Raw genomic sequence first — 25,372 nt, 5'->3', positions numbered from 1 at the left:
CGTGTGTGTCACACAGGCCATCAGCACGGCCGTGTTATAATAAACACATGGGTGTGTTGCCCTTCCACACGGGCGTGTGCCCTGTTTCAAGGGTTATTTTTTTCTAAAGTTGGTTAAGGACCCGAGCCAGTCCTGAGTGGTTCCCAATGGACATTTGAGCCTCATAGGCCTTTGTTAAGGAGTTTAGTTAAAGTTTTAAATTTGATCAAGTTTAGGTGACTCGAGAACATTGAAAAAGCATGTGTTTAAGTGTGGTAACGCCTCGTATTCTTTCCCGATGTAGGACTTGGGTGTGGGGTGTTACAAAAATATTCTTAGGTGAATCTGAAACCCAACATAGGAACTACTAAAAAATTACAGTCAATAATACATTACCGAAATCTAGAGCATAAAGAGCTTGGATACAATGCACCACCCCATTATAATCTTTTGATAAAAAAATATGAAAGTCACCCATACACACCCAAGGAAGATCATGTTATTGAGCTAGCGACCACAAAAACACATAGCCAACTTATTTTCTAGTCGTTTCTGACTTCCCATAAAATTGAGAACATTATCATATTGATTGATCATTCTACTCCAAAAAAATATTGATGTAGTTACTATTAAACATACTGGAAACCGAAATTGTTGATCTGCTATAATTCTGTGTACTAGGCTAAACTAATTTTTGCACTTTAGGAGCTTGAAAACAAACATTATCATTATGTTTTAGTTATGTTTTAGTAAGTTTAATTAAAATTAATAAAACATGCAAACTGGTCTTTTATTGATCATAGAGGCCGAATGAGGACTAAGAGTGAGCTAATGAACTTTGTAAGTGTGCATGAGACCATTAGAAGGTGTGCTAAGCTGATACTGGTCACTATGTCGTGACACGGAGGGTTTGATGCTGGAACATAGGGTGCAAAATGGAAAATTTTGAGATTACCTTCAATGTCATGACTAGCCTAAGGGTGTCGCAACATACCCCTAAAGACATCCTAAGAAGAGTATATTGACTTCTATGTGGCAACACAGGTCCTGATGTGTCACGACATCGATTCTAAATAGGAATTAATACGAGCTAGGGGGCATTTTGGTCCACACAATCAAAATTAAAGCTCAAGAATGCCAGTTAACCTTAGGTTAAGGATGACAACCACTTTAAAAATATAAATTGGCTCACTTGTCACATATTATCGACAACAATTTAGCTTTTCTATTTTCTTAGGTTTTAGATTTATTTTCAATTTGTTCTTTGTTTTATTTCAGGAGATATGATTTGAGGATACAATCAACTATTGTGGATTCTCTTTTATTGATAATACAACTCAGAATTTTTCTTAAACTCTATACTTTCAATTCACTTATCATGTTTGCACTTTATATTGACTCTTTATTCTTTATGAAAACTAGGAGGAACTAGTCCCTCTATGGGGGATTTGTGACTGGAGTATGATCTATTAACTGTAGGGGTACTCAATGGATCAACTATTTTGGAAAGGAAGAACCTAAACCCTAGGCTTGACAACCCTAGGAAGTCATCAAGCCGGGAATTAACCCAGAATTGGTATGGCCTATCCATGAACACCTTTACCTTAAGCTGATCTGGACTGTGAGGTCAGAAGATAAGTAGTCCTTGTTGACTTGTTATTCTAATAGACATATCAGAAGATCCTGCTAGGATATCAACTAGTTGATTGACGAGGAACTCGAAGTGAAAGTTAATAAGAATTGTCGAAGTGAGATAATCACCCATAATTAGATTTGATTAATTCCACTTCTCAATTTCTCGACATTTATTTAGTTATCATATTATTTGTCTTATTATAAAAAACCCCAAAAAATTTCCTTTATTTATATGTTTTTAATATAACTTATTTTGAGTACTGATTAGATCTTTTGGTGTTTAGGTTAAAATTGACCTAGTGCAAGCTTCCTTTGGGTATGATCCTCGGAGTACTCACCTACTCTGTTATAACTATATTACAACCTGACCCGTATACTTGTGGATACCACCTTATTTATATATCTTTTGATGAATTATTCACAATCTGGAAGTAGTACATCTAGAGGTGGTCAAGTTGTTGGCACCATTGCTGGGGAGGCAACCCCACTAGTTGATTTTAATTTTTATTCTTCAATAGGAAGAATTAGGGAGATTTTAGGTTATAGATATGAATTTAATTTCTATTGTAACTAATCTTCTCTTTTTGGGTTTGGTGTATGACTCGTAGTAGGGGAATACCTATAGAGCTAGTCACAGATCTAGAGAGAATAATTCAGAGAAATCATCGACAACAACAGTAGTAGCAGCAATAGTAGATGCAAGATCCACCACCACCTGTTGTAGGAAATGTACCACGTGAGAATTCGTTGTTCAGTAAAGATGACGATAACGCTTTAGGAGATCCACCAGCACCACCACCGCTACCTGTAAATTTACATATGGCACGTAACGAGAGAACCTTAAGAGATTACACATTACTAAGTCTAAACATGGTTCAGGGGAGCATAATGAAACCAACTATTAAATTAAAGCTAACAATTTTGAGATCAAACCAGCAATGATTCAGATGATCTAGAATAATCTACAATTTAGGGTTACAATGATAAAAGATCTGAATCAACATTTTACATGTTTTCTTCAACTTTGAGATACATTCAAGTGCAATGGCGTCACTAGTGGCGCTATTCATCTTCGGTTGTTCCTCTTTTCTTTGATTGATAACGTCTTTTCTTGGTTAGACTTGAAAAGAACAGGATTTATCATGACATAGAATAAGCTCACTGGAAAGTTTTTACAAATTATTTCCCTATTAGCAAAGTGGTTCAACTAAGAAGAGAAATTGTTGTTTTTAAACAATTGGAAGGGGAAAGTTTTCACGATGCCCAGGAACATTTTAAAACAATGATCTAGAAATGCCCGCACCATGGATTCCCTAAGTGGATGTGATTGTAGGTGTTCTACAATGGGTTGGATGCAAATGCAAGGTTCGGATTAGATGGAGCAGTAGGAGGAGCGCTAATGAATAGAATGTATGAGGATGCGTACAAATTAATAGAAAACATGGCATTGAACTCCTTTTAGTGGACTATTGATTGATTTGCATATGGCCAGAAACCTACTATAGTAAAAGCTATCCAAGAAGATAATATGCAACACTCCTAACCCGTATCCATTGCCGGATTAGGTTCATAAGGCATTACAGAATAAAAGCACAGTTTCGTACAACTAATATGCACATGAACAAGTCTCGAAAATCAGTCAAAATTTAATTCATAAATTAAATCAAATCTTTAAATTTGAAACATTTCATATCTTACTTATATACAGTTATATCATTCATATGCATTAATATGAAACATATCAATCAAAACATTAAAACATATCTTGATTTTAACAAAGATGAGATATAAACCTAAATGATTTTCCAACTATTATAAAACATGAGTATACATTGACTTTTCTTATTACCTAATGAAATCATTACTCAACTCAAACTCAAGCATTATTAAATTATCTAATATCAATTGAATTCATACTTAAAATCACATGACAACGTATTATAAAACAAATATTATATATATATTTATAAAGTGACTAACCCATTTAGTGCCGAATATCTAATTCAAAACAACCACATAAGTCACATAATAATGCTGAACATTTATGCATGCTAATACCATGTAATAATTCACTTACGAAACTAACATTTATGACTTAATTGAATGTTTTGTCATGGTAACCAAATACATATAACTAAATACATATATTTCATACTTATCAATGAACATAGACAACAACCAAATTCCCAATTACTTATTTCAATCATTTTTTCCTACAAACATATAATTCAATCAATACATCAAACCAATTCAATATGTACATATATTCACAAGTGCCGAATCACAAGTAGCTCATAAATATTATTCATATCATCCATATCATAACCAATGCCATTACCCTAATCACATTCGAACACAAGGATATATCATTTAATGCCAATTCACATATTATTACCAATATCAAACATAACAATCAATTTCATATTTTTATTCTAGCTATACAAGAACCTTAGCCGAATCAATTAAACACGCTATGAAAATGTATACACACTATGATCATTACCTTAACCATTTTCAAATTCACCAACCATTATCAAGCTATTTCCAAAACATGTAACATCTATCACATAAACCATTCATGCATAGCATATAGCATTATAACCAAATATGAACTCAAACCAAAATCAAAACATAACTGAAATTAACGTGGAAATTAAGCCATTTTTGCATGGCTCAAATTATACAAAACCAAAATCCAACATTTCAAAACACATTCCAGCCTATACATGCCATAATTCGAGCTTAACTTATACCAAAATAGTAGATAGTGTGATGAACTTTACTGACAATCCCCGAGCTTGTAACTTGAAATCCAAGAATATATAAAACAGAGTAAACATGAACACACATAATAAGCTATCATACCTTTGTAAGTCATAAGCAAATAAACAACCAAATGACATTATCAGCTCAATTAAACTAAACCATAATATATCATCTTTATCACATTTAGTCTCAAACTACCAAGGTTCATAAATAATACATTTTCATATTCCAACACTACCTTGGCCGAATACTCATATGATCAAGATAACTAATTATCATCCAACCTTCAAAGCCAAAATGTCAATATATATATAACCAAATGTGCATGCATTAATATTCAAAAAACCAATTCCATAATATTCATATCATTCATTTATAAGACCGAATAAACATACCATAATCACATATATTCTTCATTTGCATTACACATTATTTGTAACAAATAACCAAGTTACTTACTTACCTTATTTTAGATAGGTAACAAGCTAATTCATACCTGGTCATTCCAACTCATTTTACACTTTCGATCACAACTTATCGATGCCTGATGAACCATTCAGAATTGGATATGACACTCGGATAATCACACATCTATCATACAATGCCAACGTCCCAAACATGGTCTTACATGTAATCACATATCGATACTACTATCCCAGACAGGGTCTTACTCGCACACATATATCGTAATCGCATATTGATGCCATGGTATTACTTGCACATCACAAATTGGAATCCTATGTCATGACATATGTATCCTAACTATTCCTAAGGTTTATACGGGGTTTTCGGACGTCGTAACTCGGTCAAAACGAACACGTGAACATGGTTACCAAGCTTATATACATTCGGCATTTGCAATTAATATTCTCACATTTCATTTCAGCATATATAATTTGCATTTAATTAAAATTAAGTATGTTTATTTGCTTATAAACTTACATCGGATGATATAAAACAAAATGGGACAACTAGTAGACAGCTTTTGTTTTCCCCCGATCCAAATTCGATTTCTTTGGTTCTTGATCTAAACATATTCAAATTAAGCTCATTCAAACATATTTTCATTCAGTTTAGTCCAAAAACACATAAATGGGAAAATTACCATTTTACCCTTGACATTTACACTTTTTACAATTTAGTCCCTACTACACAAACACAAAATATACAAAATTTCACTAGACCCATGTTAGGCCAAATTTTACCCATATTCATACAAGTCCATATTTTTCATTTATTTCACATTTTAGTCCCCCAAATTATTATTTATTCAATTTAGTCTTAATTACTCAAAATCATTAAAAACTCCAATACAAAACATGTTAATCTAAATCATATCTTTCATATTTCACCATCAAACAACAAAAATCACAAGCTCTCAATAATGGCATAACTCAAAATATTCACCAAAATTAAAAATTCAAGCATGGGTTTACTAGTACTCGAAGCAACGATCTCAAAAACGTAAAAATTATCAAAAACCGACTAAGAGCAACCTTGAACTAAGTTGAAAGATGGCCGAACTAGGTTTTCTTTTCCTTTTCTTCTTATTTGTGTTTTATTTTTGAAGATGATTATATAAAACCATATAATAAGCTTTTATGTTTTATTATACATATTATTACTAACCATTTTACAATTTTTCCCTTTAATAATAAATAAACATAACACATTTTCTAACGTCATTGATGTACACACCTTTATCCCATGGTCTAATTACAACTTAAAGGCCTCCATTTATAAAGCCAATAGCAATTCAGCCCCTTTTAGAAATAACCACCAAATTTTCATTTAACGTGATTAAGCCCTTTTATTTAATCAGACACCTAAACGACAAAAATTAAATCATGAAAATTTCATAGAAACACAAAAAAAAATTTAAATATTTTTTTGACTCGGATTCGTGGTCTTGAAACCACTGTTCCGACTAGGGTCTAAATCGGGCTGTTACATAATAAATACCAGCAGTTAGCGGATAGACTTAACTGTATTGAATCCTTCAATAATATAGCATCTGTGTATGGAGGAGACAAGCCGTACTTTCATTATATCAACAATCTAACTGAGGACGTGAAATACATCGAGAATAGGAGTGGAAACTCCTATTCAAATACCTACAATCCCAGTTGAAGAGATTACCCAAACTTGAGATGGGGAGGAAATCAAGGAAGAGGTAATAATAATTCAAATCAAGTTAAAAAAACTAATTACCAACATCCTTATTTGGAGAAATCTCAAGATAAGTCCAAACCAAATGACCATACTGTATCTGGTCAACATTTGGATAGAATTGTAGGGGAAATGTGGTCAATGAGAATAGAAGTAAAGCAGGTGCAATATGAGTGCACTAATTCATCAAGGACATCGAATAAAATAGAGGACCAAATAAGCTAATTGATTAGTATGATGGGAGATATTAAAAGGCTAATTGGTATAGGCATACCTAGCAATACTGAGAATAATCCTCGTAAAGAAGGGAAGTGTAACAGCCCAGCTTTAGCTAAATCAGAATAGTGGTTTTGGAACCATAAATTCGATGCTAGAAAATTATTTTAATATTATTTTTATGTGTTTACTGCATGTTATTTGATATGTGTGTGAAATTTTCGTGAGTTAATTTTATCGTTTAATTGCTCAATTTGAGAAAAAGGACTAAATCACTTAAAATGAAAAAGTTGCATTCTACTTGTTAAGGCTGTCAATTGACTTTTGCTTTTAAATATGATCGCCTTAAATGGTAGTTAGACCATTTTAAATGATAGTGGACAATTTTAGACAACCATTAAATGAATTTTAAGTTCTTTATTAAAGTTTAATGATGTAATTAGTTAATAAATACAAAAAAAATAAAAATTATGCTTCATTATCATCTTTTGGCTGAATATAGAAGAAGAAGAAAGCTTCATGGTTTTGTTTTACAGTTCGGCATCTTCATAGCTCAATTGGTAAGTGTTTTGAGCTCTATTTTTTATGATTTTTACATTTTTGAGATCGTTGCTTCGTATTCTAGCTAACCCGTACTATAGATTTTGAAATTGTTAAAGGTTTTAAGAGTTTCCATTGATGAGTTCATGTGTTTGTTGGTGTTTGAAGATGAAATATGAATTTTTGATGATAGATTTTCATGTTTTGTAAAGTGATTTTTGACAAATATGTCAAATAGGGATTAAATTGTGAAATATCCAAATTGAGTAGTTAAATGTGAAATAAATGAAATTTTTGGCTACTAGGGACCTATATGAAATTTGGCTAAGCATGGGTCTTGTTGAATTATGTGAATTTTGTGTAATTGTGAAATAAGGACTAAATTGATTAAATGTGAAAGTTTAGGGGCTAATGTGTAAAAATACCCAAATGAGTAATTTTGGATTAAATTGAATGAGTAGATGAATAAATAAGTTAATTTTGAATTCATATAGATCAAGAAAGAAAGAATTCGGATTTAGATCGGGGGAATAGCAAGGTTGTCGAATAGTCGATCCGATCTGTCAATTTCGAACACGAGGTAAGTTCGTATACAATGAGCTTATTTATAATTGTATTTTAAATGCTTTGATATAGCATGAATTTTAATTATATGATTACGTATAATTTCGGAAATGATTCGACAGAATTTCAAAATGATTCGACTACGATAAGGTATTGGAAAATCTCGGTTAAACCTTAGGAATAGTCTAGGAAGCTAGTGACATGTCATTAGACTATTGTGTTGGCTTGTGCCATGATATTGACACTTCGGGTGCGAATTATACCTTGATTTGGCTACGGGTCATGGTATAGGTATTTTCCAGAGGAGTTACCTTGATTTGGCTACGGGACATAGTATAGGTACTCCGGGATAAGTTACCTTGATTAGCTACGGGCCAAGGTGTAGGTACTTATCGATTAAGATCCTTAAATATCTGACTTCTATTACAAATGGTTCAATAGGAAATTGAAAGATGCAGACTAGAATGAGATTGCTTTGAGTTGGTACAGGTACGTACGTAAAGCTTATAAACATTGAATCCATAAAATGGATAAATTCTTAGTAAGCTAGTGAATGAATTATCAAGTGGCTTGAAAATTAATGTATTTCTGTTATCTTGAATTTCTATTGTTTGTATTGTTAATGAATGGTGAAGTTGCTCATTACGTTAATATGAACTTACTAAGTTATGAAGCTTACTTCGTGTTATTTTCCTATGTTTTATAGAGAATCAAGGCTAGCTCAGATCCAAGAGTTGTCGGAACCTCATCGCACTATCAATCATCTAAGTTGGTACTTTTGAGTTAAGTTTATGGTATATGACACGTATAAGTTAGTTCTGTTAGTTTGGTTGTCATTTTATCCATGAGTATTGGCTTGTAAACGATGTTAATATTGATGTGTGTTTGGCTATTAGAAATGGTTCATAAAAGTACATGTTTTAGTTGTATTGATTCATAGAGAATAATGTTTGGGAAATGTTTTTGATGAAGTATGATTTTAGAAGTTGAGTTGAATAAGTATTTGGCATTAATTTGAGTACTGAATTTGGTCAAAATGGATATAGTATAATTGTGCATCTGTTGGATGATTTTGGCTGCCTATTTGTGTGTTGAAATGGTACCATTTGAGTGTTTATAGGTATGTGCAAAAAGGGTGGCAAATTGACCTTTCAAATGGCCTATTTTTGTCCATACCGGTAGAGACACGGGTGTGTGTCTCAGCCGTGTGTGACACACAGTCATGTTACACAGCTATGTGTCCCCTGGTGATGACATTAAAATGAAGTCCGTATGCTCCATACGGTCTTCCACACGAGTATGTGACTGGCCATATGGTACAAGTTAGTATACCCTACAATTTTGGCACGGCCTGACATACGGGCATGTGTGGCCACTTCGAAGGGCACATGGGCTAGACACACGGGCATGTGATTGGCTGTAACACCCCAAACCCGGCCCAGATGTTATGGCTAGATCTGACGTGTCACATGGACTTACGACTTAGCATGCATTCGCTGGTTTAAGTGATTGGGGTGGTCTTTGTAAAAACAACGGTTGAATGAAAAGCCGGTTTATCAATCTTTAGGCTATCCATTTGTTGTGCTTGTTAAGTCTTGAAAACGTTCAATAATTTTGAAAACCCGCGCAGCCTTACACTAGTAGTTTCGTCATAGTATAAATATAATCAGAAAATAAAACCATAGCGGAAAAAAGAAATTTAAATAACGGCCTTATTACAACTTAAAACCCAAAATTAAATTAGAATAAAAATAATAAAAATAAACTAACTTAGAAAAACCAACTTTGCAGATGATGTGGCCACTCCGAATCCCTCACAGCTCCAAGCCCACTATGGTTGGGGATTTCCTGCAGAGATGAAAATAAAGGGTGAGTTCGGTAAACTCAGTGTGTAACATAACCCAACCATAGCCCAAAACAGATCAAGCCTTAGAGTCAGACTTATCTGGGCCTTGGCCCAGTACAAAAATCAGAATGAAACCCATAGGCCCATAGTAGATACATAACTAATATATCATGAATGCAGAAATCCCAACCCAGAGCCATCCATAACACCCTCGCACCAGCCTTACACCATGTGGGGAGACTACTCAACCCACCCAACCGCTACACACCACAGAAATTGCAGCAAGGCTGCCAGATATTGTGACGAAGTCACCAGATACAGATATTGTGGCTAGGCCACCAGAACAGATATATATAAGTGGCGAAGCCACCAGATTGCAGTGAGGCTGTCAGATATTGTGGCGAAGTCACCAGAACAGATACATGTGGCGAGGCCACCAGATTGCAGCGAGGCTGCCAGAATACTTCCTCCATCAATATAAACCCATGTCCCGTGTAACAGAAATAATATGTCATGGCATACGTATACAGAAGCAGAACATCATGCTTTTCAGAAAAAAATAACCCTAAGGGTAAAATCTTAATTTTGTATGCATAAGGGTATTTCAGTAATTTATTACCTATTGCTAAGGTTTCATGCTCATTCTAAGGTTTACCAAGTGATCAGAAGTACTTACCTTGTCTTTTTACCAAAATGGGCCCGTTGGCCCATTGGCCCGTTTTCGGCCCATTAAGCCCAAAAATACCATTGTGCACGAAAATGCACACTCTGCACTCTAATCATCCAAATGCACCATATTCATTAACAATCGTGTCTCTGGCGCTTCGACGTCATGAGTTCACAAAATACCAACGTTTTGGTTTTCAGCTTTTACCGATTTAGTCTAAGGGAGGGTGTCGTTTACACACTTGGTTGATGACGATTGATGACAATATCTCCCACGCGATAATCCTACAATCGATCACTAACACATTAGACTTACGAATTAACGATAACTAACATAAATCCACGTCAACTAACACAATCATCATACAAGTTAGTCATCTATGCACGAGGGGCAAAATAGTCATTTTACCCTCCAAGGGTAAATCGATAGTCCTACCTTACAGGGGTATTTAGTAATTCTACAACTTATCCACTTGGGCCTATGGACCCATTGGGACCACACGGCCCATTTCAGCCCATCGCGGCCCGAAATAGCCGTCCTACTTCTAGAGTAATGAGAAATACACACCTGTTAGGAGACTGCAGTTAATCCGCGCTCCAAACACTCTTAGCTGAGGCCCAACCCAAACGAGCACCTCACAAAGCAAAAGGGATCAGCCAAGAAGGGTATGCCTACTCTCCTCATGGTTTGCCCTATTTAAAGCCAGCTCTCCATCTACTCTTATGTTAGCTTCCCGATGTGGGATCCCTCCATCACCAGAGTTTAAAACCAACACCAACTCTTGCCGTCCCAACATAACAAAATAATCAACCTTTGCGTGCCAAGGGATTCGAACCAAAGTCCTCTCACATGCCAACTCACGCCACCACCACTAGGCCATCAACTCATTTGTGTCATAAATCCAACACATTAAACTTTAAAGCGCACCTACTTGCTTCCAGATTTATTGAAAAGAAAAACCAAAATATATTGCAAGAGCCAAGACTTGAACCTTGGACCCCTTGCTTCCTCTATGGCGTCACTTCCTTGTCCTCTGAGTGGCACCACCTTGCCACTACACCACACTCCTTTTTGTATCATCTTTTACCCCTTTACTCTTAAAAGCCCAAACGCCAATTGCATCATTTGTTCATAAAATTAAAATTCCGAAGACTACCATGGATTTAACTTAAGTTTGGGCCTTCCAAAGGCCCACTAACCTACTAAAATATATATTTTAACCAACCAGAACACACACAAATTTTAAAAATCACAGAAACACAGAAAACCCGAAAATTGGGGCGTTACAACTCTACCCTCCTTAAAGAAATTTCGTCCTCGAAATTTTACCTGAATCAAACAGATGAGGATATTGTTGACGCATCACCACTTCTAGCTCCCAAGTAGCTTCCTATCTGCCATGATTACGCCACAGCACCTGTACTAGCGGAATTGATTTCCTCCTCAAAATCTTAACATCTCGATCCAAAATCTACACAGGCTCTTCCTCAAAAGTCAAGTCTGTTTGGACCTCGATCTCTGCAACCGGCACAACATGAGTAGGGTCAGAACGATACCGCCTTAACATGGAGACTTGAAAGACATCATGAATCCTATTCAACTCTGGAGGTAGCTCCAACTGATAAGCCACTGGACCCACTCGCTTAAGAATCCGATAAGGCCCAATGAACCGCGGACTTAACTTGCGTTTCCACCCAAACCTTAATATTTTCTTCCAAGGTGAAACCTTCAGGAAGACCATATCACCCACAGAGTACTCAATTTCCTTGCGCTTCAAATCTACATATGACTTCTGTCTATCAGATGCTTCCTTCAACCGGTCTCTAATCAACTTGACCTTATCCTCAGTATCTGCCACCAACTCAAGTCCAAGAACCTGTCTTCACCCAACTCGATCCAACAACTAGGTGTACAACATTTTCGCCCATACAGTGCCTTATAAGAAGCCATTCGAATACTTGCCTGATAACTGTTGTTGTATGCAAACTCTGCCAATGGTAAGTAATACTCCCAACTTCCTTGAAAGTCGATAACGCATCCCCTCAACATGTCTTCTAGAATCTGAATAACCCTTTCTGACTGACCATCAGTCTGAGGATGAAAGGCTGTACTAAAGTTCAATCGCGTACCCAACGCCTCATGCAACTTTTGCCAAAACCTAGATGTGAATCTAGGATCTCGATCAGAAATAATCGACACTGGCACTCCGTGAAGTCGCACTATTTCCGTCACATACAATTTGGCTAACTTCTGAAGTGAATAATCAGTGCGGACAGGTATGAAATGAGCAGATTTGGTCAACCTATCCACAATTACCCAAATCAAGTCCTTCTTCGACGGTGACAAGGGTAACCCACTCACAAAATCCATAGTTACCCTCTCCCACTTCCAAAGTGGTACTTTCACTGGCTGCAAAAGTTCGGAAGGTAATTGATGTTCAGCTTTCACTTGCTGAGAAGTCAGACATTTTCCCACAACTTCCGTTACCCCTCGCTTCAATCCAGGCCACCAATACAACTCCTTTAAGTCGCGATACATTTTACTCCCTCCAGGATGCATAGCACAGAGGCCTCCATGAGCTTCTTTCAGAATTGCTTGCCTCAAGTCAGAGTCCTTCGAAATACAAACTCTACCTCGGTAACATAGAACTCCCTCACTATTCAGTCCGAACTCAGAAGTATCCCCATTCTTAACCTGCCAGAATTGAGAAACCAGGGACTCATCCCTCGACTATTTTTTCTTAATCTTATCCACCCAGGTCGGCCTAACTTGCAGTTCTGCTAATAGACTACCGTCGTCATACAGACTCAAACGAGCAAACATGGCTCTCAGATCAGATACAGTTCTACGACTTAGGGCATCAGCCACCACATTAGCTTTGCCTGGGTGATACTCAATCACGCAGTCATAATCCTTAAGCAACTCTATCCATCTCCGCTGCCTAAAGTTTCGCTCCTTCTGAGTCAGCAAGTACTTAAGACTCTTATGATTTGTGTATATAATACACCTTTCTCCGTACAGGTAATGTCTCCAAATCTTAAGCGCAAAGATTACCGCTGCCAACTCCAGATCATGAGTAGGATAGTTAACTTCATGTGGTTTAAGCTGTCGTGATGCATAAGCAACCACTTTACCCTCTTGCATCAATACATAGCCCAACCCTACATGTGATGCATCACTGCATACGGTAAAATCTTTTCCAGACTCCGGCTGAATCAGTAAAGGTGCCTCAGTCAGAACTTTCTTCAGCTTCTCAAAAGATTCTTGTTGTTTCTCAGTCCAAACAAACGGTACTCCCTTCCTTATAAGCTTTGTCAAAGGCGCTGCCATCACAGAAAATCCTTCCACAAACCTTCTATAGTACCCAGCTAAACCCAGAAAACTTTGAATTTCTGACACTGACCTCGATGGCTTCCATTCCAGAATCGCTTCAATCTTTCGAGGGCCCACCTTGATCCCTTCAGCAGAGACAACATGCCTCAAGAAAGTTACCTCTCTCAACCAGAACTCACACTTACTGAATTTCGCATAAAGCTCCTTCTCCCTTAGCACTTGCAGCACAATACGAAGATGCTCATCATGCTTCTCCTCAGTTTCAGAATAAACTAGAATATCATCGATAAAGACAACCACGAATCGATCCAAGTATGGCTGGAACACTCAATTCATCAGATCCATAAATGCCGCAGGTGCGTTCGTCAACCAAAATGGCATAACCAAGAACTCATAGTGACCATACCGAGTTCTGAATGTCGTCCTGTGAAAATCCACCTCCTTAACCCTCAACTGATGATACCCAGATCGAAGGTCAATCTTGGAAAATACTGAAGCTCCTCTAAGTTGGTCGAATAAATAATCGATTATCGGCAGTGGGTACTTGTTCTTAATCGTCAATTTGTTCAACTGCCGATAATCGATGTACATTCACATTGACCCATATTTCTTCTTTACGAACAACACTGGTGCTCCCCACAGAGACACACTTGGTCTAATGAAGCCTCTATCCAATAACTCTTGAATTTGGGCTTTCAGCTCCACCAACTCCTTCAGTGCCATCCTATAAGGTGCAATGGACACCCGTGCCGTTCTAGGCAACAATTCGATTACAAACTCAACCTCTCGGTTTGAGGGCAAACCCGGAAGCTCCTCTGGAAAAACGTCTTGAAAATCCTTGACGGTTCTAACTTTATCCACTGTCAAATCCTCAGTTTCTGATTAGCTTACAAATGCCAAATAAGCCTCACATCCCTTTCGAATCCACTTCTTGACTCTCAATGCCGACACCACATTAGACAGATAATCCCTACGCTTGCCTATCACCAAAACCTCCTTATCCTTTGTGGTCTTTAACATTATTCGCTTAGCAGCACAATCCAAAGTAGCCCTATGCTTAACAAGCCAATTCATTCCAATAATGAGATCGAATTCTCCGAAAGGTAGCTCCATCAGATCTCCAGAGAAAACTTTTCCTTGAGTTTCTATAGGCACATCTCTATACAGTTTATCTACCTTAATCGAGTGACCCAAAGGACTTAGTACAGATACCCCACTCACGGTCTCCTTAGAGCGCACACCCAGCGACCCAGATATAGCACATGCCAGATATGAATGGGTAGATCCAAGATCTATCAATGCAGTGTATGGCATACTAGAAATCAGAAACGTACCAGTTATGACGTCAGGTGCATCACCCTCCTCTCAGCGACGAGCTGTATACACCAACACCGGCTGACGAGCCTCAGCAAATCTAGCACCCCAGCCAGTCGCTCCTCTTCCTCGACCATTTCCATTACCCCCTCTGCCTTGCCCACGTCCTCTCGAAAACTGTGGTCCACCCCTCACTAGTTGAGCGACCCTCTACTCTAAAACTTGAACCTGATCTGGTCCTTGGGGACAATCCTTAACCCTATGCTCCATAGATCTGCATCGAAAACAAGCACCAGAACGTTTCCGCCACTCGCCTATATGTATCTTCCCACAATTCCTACAACCCTGGGGTCTAACAGCATTCATCGGTACTGCTCGAACTAGCTTCATTACCCTTGCTCTCTTAACATTCCTATTCATACCACCTAAAAGTCCTGAATCTCTCCTAAAACGGTTCCGATCTTTCTCACGATTCTGTCTTTCTGTATGTTTCACTTCCTAAGCTATCTTAGCTTTCTCCACTAAAGCAGCGAAGTTACGCTCCCTTTGTGGAGCAATCAGCACCCTAAGTTCATCTCTCAGACCATCCTCAAAGCGTACGCTACGCTCATACTCTATAGCGACAATCCCAGAAGCATACCGGCTCAGTCTCAGAAACTCAGACTCATACTCAGCCACTGACTATCTTAAACAGCTCCCAAGTCACACTGTCAGCAGGAGTTCCATCTCTCACTGTGAGCCACCACTGATAAGCCTCATCCCTGAGTAACGATACGGCTCCCTTTAGCTTCTTCTCCACAAAGCAGTCTAGATCACCCATAATTCGCTCTGTAGCTTCTAACCAATACTCAGCCACATTCGGAGCTACACCAGATACGCCCCTAAATATCTCTACTCCATTGGAGCGGAGCCGCTCAAAAATAGACCCCCGAATTTTGTTTCCCGTACTTGCCCCAGCAACCCTTTCCAAAACTCAGAGCATTGCCTGGGACAGAGCATCGTCCTCGGCACCTCGATCATGAGACTCTACCTCCATTGCCGATGGTACCGGTGCATCTACTGCTGGCACATGTCCTGAAGACGAAGATTCAGCCTGAGCATTACCTCGGCCACGTCCACGGCCTCTTCCACAAGCTGCTCGTGTACTCATTTCGTATTATCTGATTAAGAATTTTACAAATCAGTTTAATTTTTCAGTGTTTATTATAGATGTCTTATGAATAACAGTAATTCAGAGTTTAAGTTTATTTCCTTTTACGGTAGCCTAGCTACAGTCTCAGTCTACTTATCAGAGTTTCTATAGTTCCAGTGTTACCCTAACTAAAGTACCATGATAAGGTTTTGTACAAGCATATAACAGATATTTCAGAAACAACCAGAAAGGCTCAGAAAACTTACAAACATGGGCCAGAGATTCGGTGTGCCACCTTCTAAAAAACCTAATTTTAGAAAACCGATTTTAATCTTTAAAATCATCTATTTGTAAAGAGAAAATATTGGAAACATTCTCGAAAACAATTTATAATCAAGTTCCAAAAAAAAATGATTTTCGAAAACCTTTATTCAGTTTTTCTTTACAAACTCCCGTTTTTAGACCCGTTCCACAGCCTAGTTGTTGCAACTTGACTCTGATACCACTAAATGTAAAACCCCAAACCCGGCCCAGATATTCTGGCCAGATCTGACGTGTCACATGGACTTACGACTTAGTATGCATTCGCTGGTTTAAGTGATTGGGGTGGTCTTTGTAAAAACAATGGTTGAATGAAAAGCCGGTTTATCAATCTTTAGGCTATCCATTTTTGTGCTTGTTGAGTCTTGCAAACGTTCATTAATTTTGAAAACCCGCGCAGCCTAACACTAGCAATTTCGTCATAGTATAAATATAATCAGAAAATAAAACCATAGCGAAAAAAAGAAATTTAAATAGCGACCTTATTAAAACTTAAAACCCAAAATTAAATCAGAATAAAAATAATAAAAATAAACTAACTTAGAAAAACCAACTTTGTAGATGATGTGACCACTCCGAATCCCTCACAGCTCCAAGCCCACTATGGTTGAGGATTTCCTGCAGGGATAAAAATAAAGGGTGATTTCGGTAAACTCAGTGTGTAACATAACCCAACCATAGCCCAAAACAGATCAAACCTTAAAGTCAGACTTAATTGGGCCTCGGCCCAGTATAGAAATCAGAATGAAACCCATAGGCCCATAGCAAATACAGAACAAATATATCATGAATGCAAAAATCCCAATCCAGAGCCATCCATAACACCCCCGTACCAGCCTTACACCATGTGGGGAGACTACTCGACCCACCCAACCGCTACACACCACAGAAATTGCTGCGAGGTTGCTAGATATTGTGACGAAGTCACCAGATACAGATATTGTGGCTAGGCCACCAGAACAGATATATATATATATATGTGGCGAAGCCACCAGATTGCAAATGAGGTCGCGGATATAGTGACGAAGTCACCGAAACGAATATATGTGACGAGGCCACAGTTGCGGCAAAAAGGCGCGAACGCTTCCTCCATCAATATAAACCCATGTCCCATGCAATAGAAATAATATGTCATGGCATACGTATACAGAAGTAGAACATCATGCTTTTAAAAAAAAATAACCCTAGGGGTAAAATCGTAATTTTGCATGCATAAGGGTATTTCAGTAATTTATTACCTATTGTTATGGTTTCATGCTCATTCTAACTTTTACCAAGTAATCAGAAGTACTTACCTTGTCTTTTTACCAAAGTGGGCCCATTGGCCAATTGGCCCGTTTTTAGCCCATTAAGCCCAAAAATACCATTGTGCATGAAAATGCAAACTCTGCACTCTAATCATCCAAATGCACCATATTCATTAACAGTTGTCTCACGAGCTCTCGCACGCTTGTGAGTTCACAAAATACCAACGTTTCGGTATTTCGGCTTTTACCGATTCAGTCTAAGGGAGGGTGTCGTTTACACACCTGGTTGATGATGATTGATGATGATATCTCCCACACGATAATCCTACAATCGATCACTAACACATTAAACTTACAAATTAACGATAACTAACATAAATCCACGTCAACTAACCCAATCATCACACAAGTTAGTCATTTACGCACGAGGGGAAAAATAGTCAATTTACCCTCCAAGGGTAAATCGGTAGTCCTACCCTACAGGGGTATTTAGTAATTCTACAACTTATCCACTTGGGTCTACGGACCCATTGGGACCACATGGCCCATTTCAGCCGATCGCAGCCCGAAATAGCCATCCTACTGCTAGAGTAAGGAGAAATACACACCTGTTAGGAGACTGCAGTTAATCTGCGCTCCAAACACTCTTAGCTGAGGCCCAACCCAAACGAGCACCTCACAAAGCAAAAGGGATCAGCCAAGAAGGGTATGCCTACTCTCCTTATGGTTTGCTCTATTTAAAGCCAGCTTTCCATCTACTCTTATGTTAGCTTCCCGATGTGGGATCCCTCCATCACCAGAGTTTAAAACCAACACCAACTCTTGCCGTCCCAACATAGCAAAATAATCAACCTTTGCGTGCCAAGGGATTCGAACCAAAGTCCTCTCACATGCCAACTCACGCCACCACCACTAGGCCATCAACTCATTTGTGTCATAAATCCAACACATTAATCTTTAAAGCGCACCTACTTGCTTCCAGATTTATTGAAAAGAAAAACCAAAATATATTGCAAGAGCCAAGACTTGAACCTTGGACCCCTTGCTTCCTCTATGGCGTCACTTCCTTGTCCTCTAAGTGGCACCACCTTGCCACTGCACCACACTCCTTTTTGTGTCATCTTTTACCCCTTTACTCTTAAAAGCCCAAACGCCAATTGCATCACCTGTTCATAAAATTAAAATTCTGAAGACTACCATGAATTTAACTTAAGTTTGGGCCTTCCAAAGGCCCACTAACCTACTAAAATATATGTTTTAACCAACCAGAACACACACAAATTTTAAAAATCACAGAAACACAGAAAACCTGAAAATTGGGGCGTTACATTGGTCGTGTGACCCAAGTTAGTATGTATGCCCTGTTTCCACACGACCTAAGACACGATCGTGTTTGGAGCCGTGTGCCCACTGGCGTGTGACCCTTGTATGTTTGAAAAAATTTCTAGGTTTCCAAAATTGTCATATGTTATCGGTTTAGTCCCAAAGCACTTCTAAAACATGTTTAAGGTCTCGTAGACCCTAATAAGGGATAATGTAATATTGTTGAATGGTATTTGAGTATAAATGCATAAATGTATGATTTATGTATGCTATTTGATGTATATTGATCGGTAATGCCTCATAATCCTATTCTGGTGACGGAAACAAGTTAGGGGTGTTACATTTAATTGGTATCGGAGCTACGATTTAGTTGATTCTAGGATTAACGTAGCGTGTGTGAGAGTCTAGCTTTATATACCTTATATACCCTATAATAGTGTGATGATTCCTAACAGCTTGAACTGTGTTTTTGTGTAGTAATGGATCCCGAAAGAGCTGTAGCCAATGATGTAGAGAGTAATGTGCCTGTTCCCACTTAAAGGGCAGCGCTAACAGATTCTACAATGAGTAGTCATGAGGGAGAGGGTAAACAAGCCTTTTTCCAAATGATGAGCTAGTGGTTCACGGAGTTTGCTCAAACGAATACGACTGCACAACAACCTCCACCCCCACCAATTCCTTAACAAATCCCTGTTGTTCCTCAATTTGTACATCCAATAAGGTGGAATAAGCCACTAGTAGATAAAATTCGTAAACACAGGGCTGAAGAGTTTTGAGCTACTATTGATGATGATACTGAGAGAGTTGGGCTCTGGCTCGAGAATACGATTCCAGTATTCGATGAATTATCTTGTACTCCTGGTGAATGTATTAAATGTGTTGTATCTTTGTTGAGAGACACTGCGTATCAATGGTGGAACACGCTGATATTTGTGGTTCCGAAAGAATGAGTTAACTGGGAATTCTTTTAGACAGAGTTCCAAAAGAAATATATAAGTCAGCGATTCCTTGATCAAAAGCATAAAGAGTTTCTAGAGTTAAAACAAGACCGAATGACTATTGCTGAGTATGAAAGAGAATTCGTAAGATTAAGCAAGTATGCTCAAGAGTATGTGTCTACTGAAGAAAGAATGTGCAAGCGCTTTGTTGATGGGCTGGACGAAGACATAAAACTTCCAGCCAGAATTCTAGAGTTAAAAGAATTCATTGTTCTGGTTGAAAGGGCCTGTAAAGCTAAGGATCCTAGCAAAGAAAATAGATAAGCAGATTTTGAAGCTAAAGACTCAAGAAAAAGATTGATGAGTAAGCCGTATCAATCTTCATCAAAGAAATTCAAAGATTCGTATGCTCGCACAAATGTTTCTAATGAATATTCGAACAGAGATCATAGAAAACAATACTCCAATTTTAAAGTTCAAGCTACATCAGTGTCGAGTGTTGGAAATGTACGAGAGAACAAACCTAAATGTCAGTAGTGCAGGTGACGACATTTCGGAGAATACTGGAATAAAAATAATAAAGTGTGACAGCCCAAAATTGACCCTAGTCGGAATGTGGTTTCGGTACCACAAAACCGAGGCATAAAAATAATTTAAAATTTATTTTGATGCCTATAATATGTGTGTGCTCATGTGTGAATTTTGAATTCTTTGATTTAGTTAATTTGATTGTGAATTGAAAGAAAAAGGACTCATGTGAAAGGATTTAAAAATATGTAGCTAATTTCAAGAGGTTAATAGAGGAATGAAGCAAAATAAATGGAGTTGCATGTCAAATACTCCATTTATTTTGAATGAGTGGCCGACCATGTCTAGATTATGGGCAAGGGACATGTTTCCAACATGTTTAGTTAGTGCATTATGTAGAAAGAATTAAGAAATGAAAAAAAATGAGCATGGATGCCCCCATGGTGCCGTAGCTAGAGAGAAAGAAAGAAAAAAAGTTGTCATTCATCCTTTCTTTGAGCAAAGACTAAGAAAGAAAAAATAAAAAATTGTTCATCTTTTCCCTCCTTCCTTTGGCCAAAATTCCTAAGAGGAAGAAGAGATTTTTCTTCATTTTCTTTGTTTAGAAGAGATCTAGAAGGAGATTTGGCTAAACTTGCATCAAGATTAAGGTATGTATGAGGTTGTGTCATGAGATTCATGCTTGTTTTGGTTGCTAACTTGATGTGCATGTTAGCCATGGTTCAAATCCTTGTTATGCCATGAAAAATGGTATTTGGCCAAGGTTGATATTGTGTTAAAGCCATTGCATGCTAAATGTGAAGCTTGCTAATGATGCATGCAATGATGGATTGACTACTCTTGAAATTTCTTTGTAGCAATCTTGAGTAAGACATTGAGTTCTTTGTTTAACCATGACCAAAGTTCAATGGGGTATGATTGTGATGTATTCGCCATGATGCATTCATGAGCATGATTTATGCTTGTTACTTGATTGGTAAAATTTGTGTTTTAGAGGGTTATGAACACCTTGAGATTCGCCATGCACCTATATGTGTATATATGTTTGCACATGATATTTTGATTATGAAGAAAGTGATAAATATGTTTGTTTAAAGAAGAAATTTGTTGAAGAATGTTGTGAAATTTGCATGTACATTCGGCCTAGTACATGTATAGTGTGAAAAACCTTGAAATTATTTTTGATTTTGTGTATTTATGACCATGTGTAATCGGCCACATGAGTAATTTGAGCACTTGATGTTATGTTAAAATTCTTGAGCTTAAATATATGGATGTATGTATATGTGGCCATATAATGGCGTTTTGGTTCAAAGGTTGAATGATAAATTATAATAAAGTGAGATGATATGAGATGCGAATGTGATTTACTAGTAAACATTATTGATAGAAATATTGAATACTTCTACTTGTATTCATTAAGCTCAAGAGCAAAAGGGAGCTAAATCCGATAAAGGGAAGGAAAAAGTAGTCGAATAGCCATCGAAATCGTTCGACAACATCCGAGGTAAGTTTTCGAGTATCGAAACTTAGATTTTGATTCGATTGAATGAAGTAATAAGCAATCGAAATTCGCCCTTGTATATGGCCATTGAGCGAAATGATATTTTGTTAAGTGAATTGTGTATAAAAGTTTTGTTGTGAAAATGAAACAAAGATGTGTATGAATGTTCGAGTGATATCCGGGCTAAGCGAGAAGGCAATTGTGCGAGCTATGATATTCGGGCTAAGCCGAAGGCAATTGTCTGACTATGATACCGGCTAAGCCGGGCTAAGCCCAAGGCAATTGTGCGAGTTGTGATATCCGGGTTAAGTCCGAAGGCATTTGTGCGGGTTACCATAACCGGGCTATGTCCGAAGGTGTTTTGAGCAGTAGCTATATCCGGATAAACTCCGAAGGTATGTGATTTGAAATTTATAAGCTGCTGGAAAATTTTCAGTTATTGCATTTGTGAAATCCCCAACAAGGTATGTTTTGTGTGTGCTTTGCACACTATGAGTAAATCGTCTGAATATTCGCTCTAATGATAAATGAGCTATCGGCATTAACTAGGCCGTTATTTGTGTATGAATATAAGAGTTGGGATTGTGAAGTAAGCATGTCTTTGAGAAATTGTGCATATGAATTATTGTTTAGCTACTTGAATGCTATGCTTTGGTTGTGTGTATATTATGGCTCAAAACTTACTAAGCATAAATTGCTTACTCCGTTTCTTTGTTTCTCTGTTTATAGATTTTGCTCGTTAGCGATCGGATTCGGGATCATAGAAGTTGAAGTCAACCACACTATCAAAGCCCTTTTGGTACTCCTTTAGTTGAGTTCGGATATGGCATGTATAGGACTACCCTCGGTTATTTTTAAGTACTTGTGATGTATATGTATGCGGCCATGCGAAAATGGTTCGTAATAGTGGAGTATGGAATTAGACCATTTGTGGTTTGTAATTATATATGGTTTCATGATGTGATTATGGATTGGAATGGGAGTGTTGGTCACATGATCAGCCATTGGAATGGCTAAATATGATCATATGTGGACCCATGTATGGCAAGACCATAGTTGGCCCATGGAGACTACAAATTAGGTAAAGCCTACCTTAAAAACAGATGCTGCCAGCTACAGTGACGTGGATGGGGAAAATCACCAAAATTTGTAGGAATGGTGCTAAATAGTTAATAAATTATGTGATCGAACTTGACAAGTCTATTTTCATATGAAAGTAACGAAACGATCATATGATCAGTATACCGAGAGATATTAAAGTTCTCGTGAGACAGGGCCAGAACGGTTTCTGGGTCCCCTGTTGCGACTTTAAAAATTCACTATAAATTATCCAGAAGGAATTAGGAGTCATACCTTATATTTTCAGATTCCATTTTGAGTTTAGTTTCATTAGAAACAAACGGCACCAGTATTAAAGCCCTGTACAGAGAGATATTCAAGTTGTAACGTGCGAAGGTCAGAGCAGTCAATCCCTGTAACATGGGTTACTTTAACTAATAAACTGTACCAATTGGCCCAACCAAAAATTCTAGAAATAAATCCATGGAAGGATATATGAGTCTAAATTCAGGAAAAATTTACGGAATCAGTTTCTGAGTTTTGAAACTCGAGATATGATTTTTAAGGCGACAGTGACGCAGTTTTCCAGCCTGTCTGGAAATGCCAAATTGGTCGGTGCTTTAAGAGGACTTGGCTCGTTAACCCCTCGCGTCCGACACCGGCGATGGTCTCGAGTTCGGGGTGTTACAATTTTATTGGTATCAGAGCCACGGTTTAGTCGATTCTAGGACTACCGTGATATGTTTGGGGTCTAGCTATACATGCCATATAGTGATAAATTGATAGTGTGGTGATTTACGACAATCAATTTGTGTTTGTTTATAGCAATGGATCCCGATCCCAACAGAGCAATAGCGATGATGTGGAGAGTGTGGCACCTGCTCCGCGCAAGGGACGGCGGCGGACTCTCAACCTATGGCCACAATCCGAATAATGAGGCTAGGCAAGCCTTTTATAGCGTGATGAATGATTGGTTCAACCAATACATTCGAACTAACACTACTGTTCCACAACCTCCATTTCCAACTAATGCAACCCCGCACCTACAATACCTCCGTGAATCTGACCAAATAAGGTCAAGTAAGCCCCGATCGACGAAATTCGTAAACATGGGGCCACTGAATTCAAGGCTACGGATAGCGACGATGCCGAGCAAGCTGAATTTTGGTTGGACAACACTATCCGGTGCTCGATGAGCTATCTTGTACACCGATGAGTGCTTAAAGTGTACCATCTCCTTGCTACGCGATTCCGCTTACTATTGGTGGAGTACTCGACTTACGTGGTGCCTAGGGAGCAAGTGACTTGGGAATTCTTTCAAACCGAGTTCAAAAAGTATATCGATCGAGATTCATCGACCAAAAGCGAAGGAATTTCTTGATCTTAAGCAAGGCTCTATGTCGATTCTGACTACTGAACGAAAATTTGTGAGGCTTAGCCAGACGCAGCGAGAATGCATTTCGTCCGAAGCTATTATGTGTAAAGGCTTCGAGGATGGGCTGAATGATGATATAAGGATGTTCGTTGGCATTCTCGAAATACGAGAGTTCGTAGTACTTGTTGAGCGAGCTTGTAAAGCCGAAGAGCTTAGAAAGGAGAAACAAAAAGTTGATGTGGGAACTGGAGAATTCCGAAAAAGGTCCTCGGGAAAGTCTCTTCAACAGGCATCGAAGAGATTTCGAGATGATGTGAGCTGGTCTAGAGGCGCTTCGGGCTTTTCTAGACGAGATCGCGGTCGACCCCCTGTGACCACACGAGTCACTTCGATCGCCAGTGGTGGAAATGATCGCCGAGAGAGAGCGGAGTGTCTACATTGTGGCAAATGGCATTCGGGGAGCTGTAGGTTCCGTGATCACTCCTGTTATAAGTGTGGATCGGCTGACCACTTTATCAAGGACTGCCCGAGGTTGCTTGAACAAAATGTAAGTCAAAGTGGAAACCCGAGTGCTACCACTGCTCGAGGTAGGCCATCCAGAAATGCGGGCAATGATAGTGGCGGTCGAGAGAGGCGAGAGATGCTACAACAAGACCCGAGGCTCGTGCTCTGCTAGGACTTATGCCATCTGCAAGCGCGAGAATCTTTGTCTCACCGGATGTCATTACGGTACATTCACTCTTTTCGATACAAATGTGATTGCTATGATTGACCACGGTTCTACTCATTCTTATATATGCGAAACCTTAGCATCCAGTGAAGACTTTGCCTATTGAGTCTCTTGAGTTTGTAATTCGGGTGTCAAACCCCTTGGGTCATTACGTGCTTGTCAACAAAGTGTGTAAGAAAAGTCCCC

General features: G+C 38.3%; 1 long non-coding RNA gene and 1 other non-coding gene across 2 annotated transcripts in view; one reads left to right on the top strand and one right to left on the bottom strand.

Moving 5' to 3' along the window:
• LOC128291693 (uncharacterized) overlaps window positions 1-22,784 on the top strand; it is an 85,439-nt gene extending 62,655 nt beyond the window's left edge. The window contains exons 2-3 of the long non-coding RNA XR_008281513.1: window positions 21,942-22,025; window positions 22,752-22,784. This is a non-coding gene — a long non-coding RNA (uncharacterized LOC128291693). The remainder of the gene's footprint in view (window positions 1-21,941; window positions 22,026-22,751) is intronic.
• Window positions 2,819-2,925, bottom strand: LOC128292065 (small nucleolar RNA R71). The gene has a single exon (XR_008282050.1). It is a non-coding gene; the product is annotated as a small nucleolar RNA R71 (small nucleolar RNA).
• Window positions 22,785-25,372: the final 2,588 nt, after the last annotated feature.

This window comes from Gossypium arboreum, chromosome 4, assembly GCF_025698485.1.
Source record: "Gossypium arboreum isolate Shixiya-1 chromosome 4, ASM2569848v2, whole genome shotgun sequence".
Classification (NCBI taxonomy): Eukaryota; Viridiplantae; Streptophyta; class Magnoliopsida; order Malvales; family Malvaceae; genus Gossypium; species Gossypium arboreum.
The sequence above is the reverse complement of the archived record's forward strand: the minus strand, read 5'-3'. Positions and strand labels throughout refer to the sequence as shown.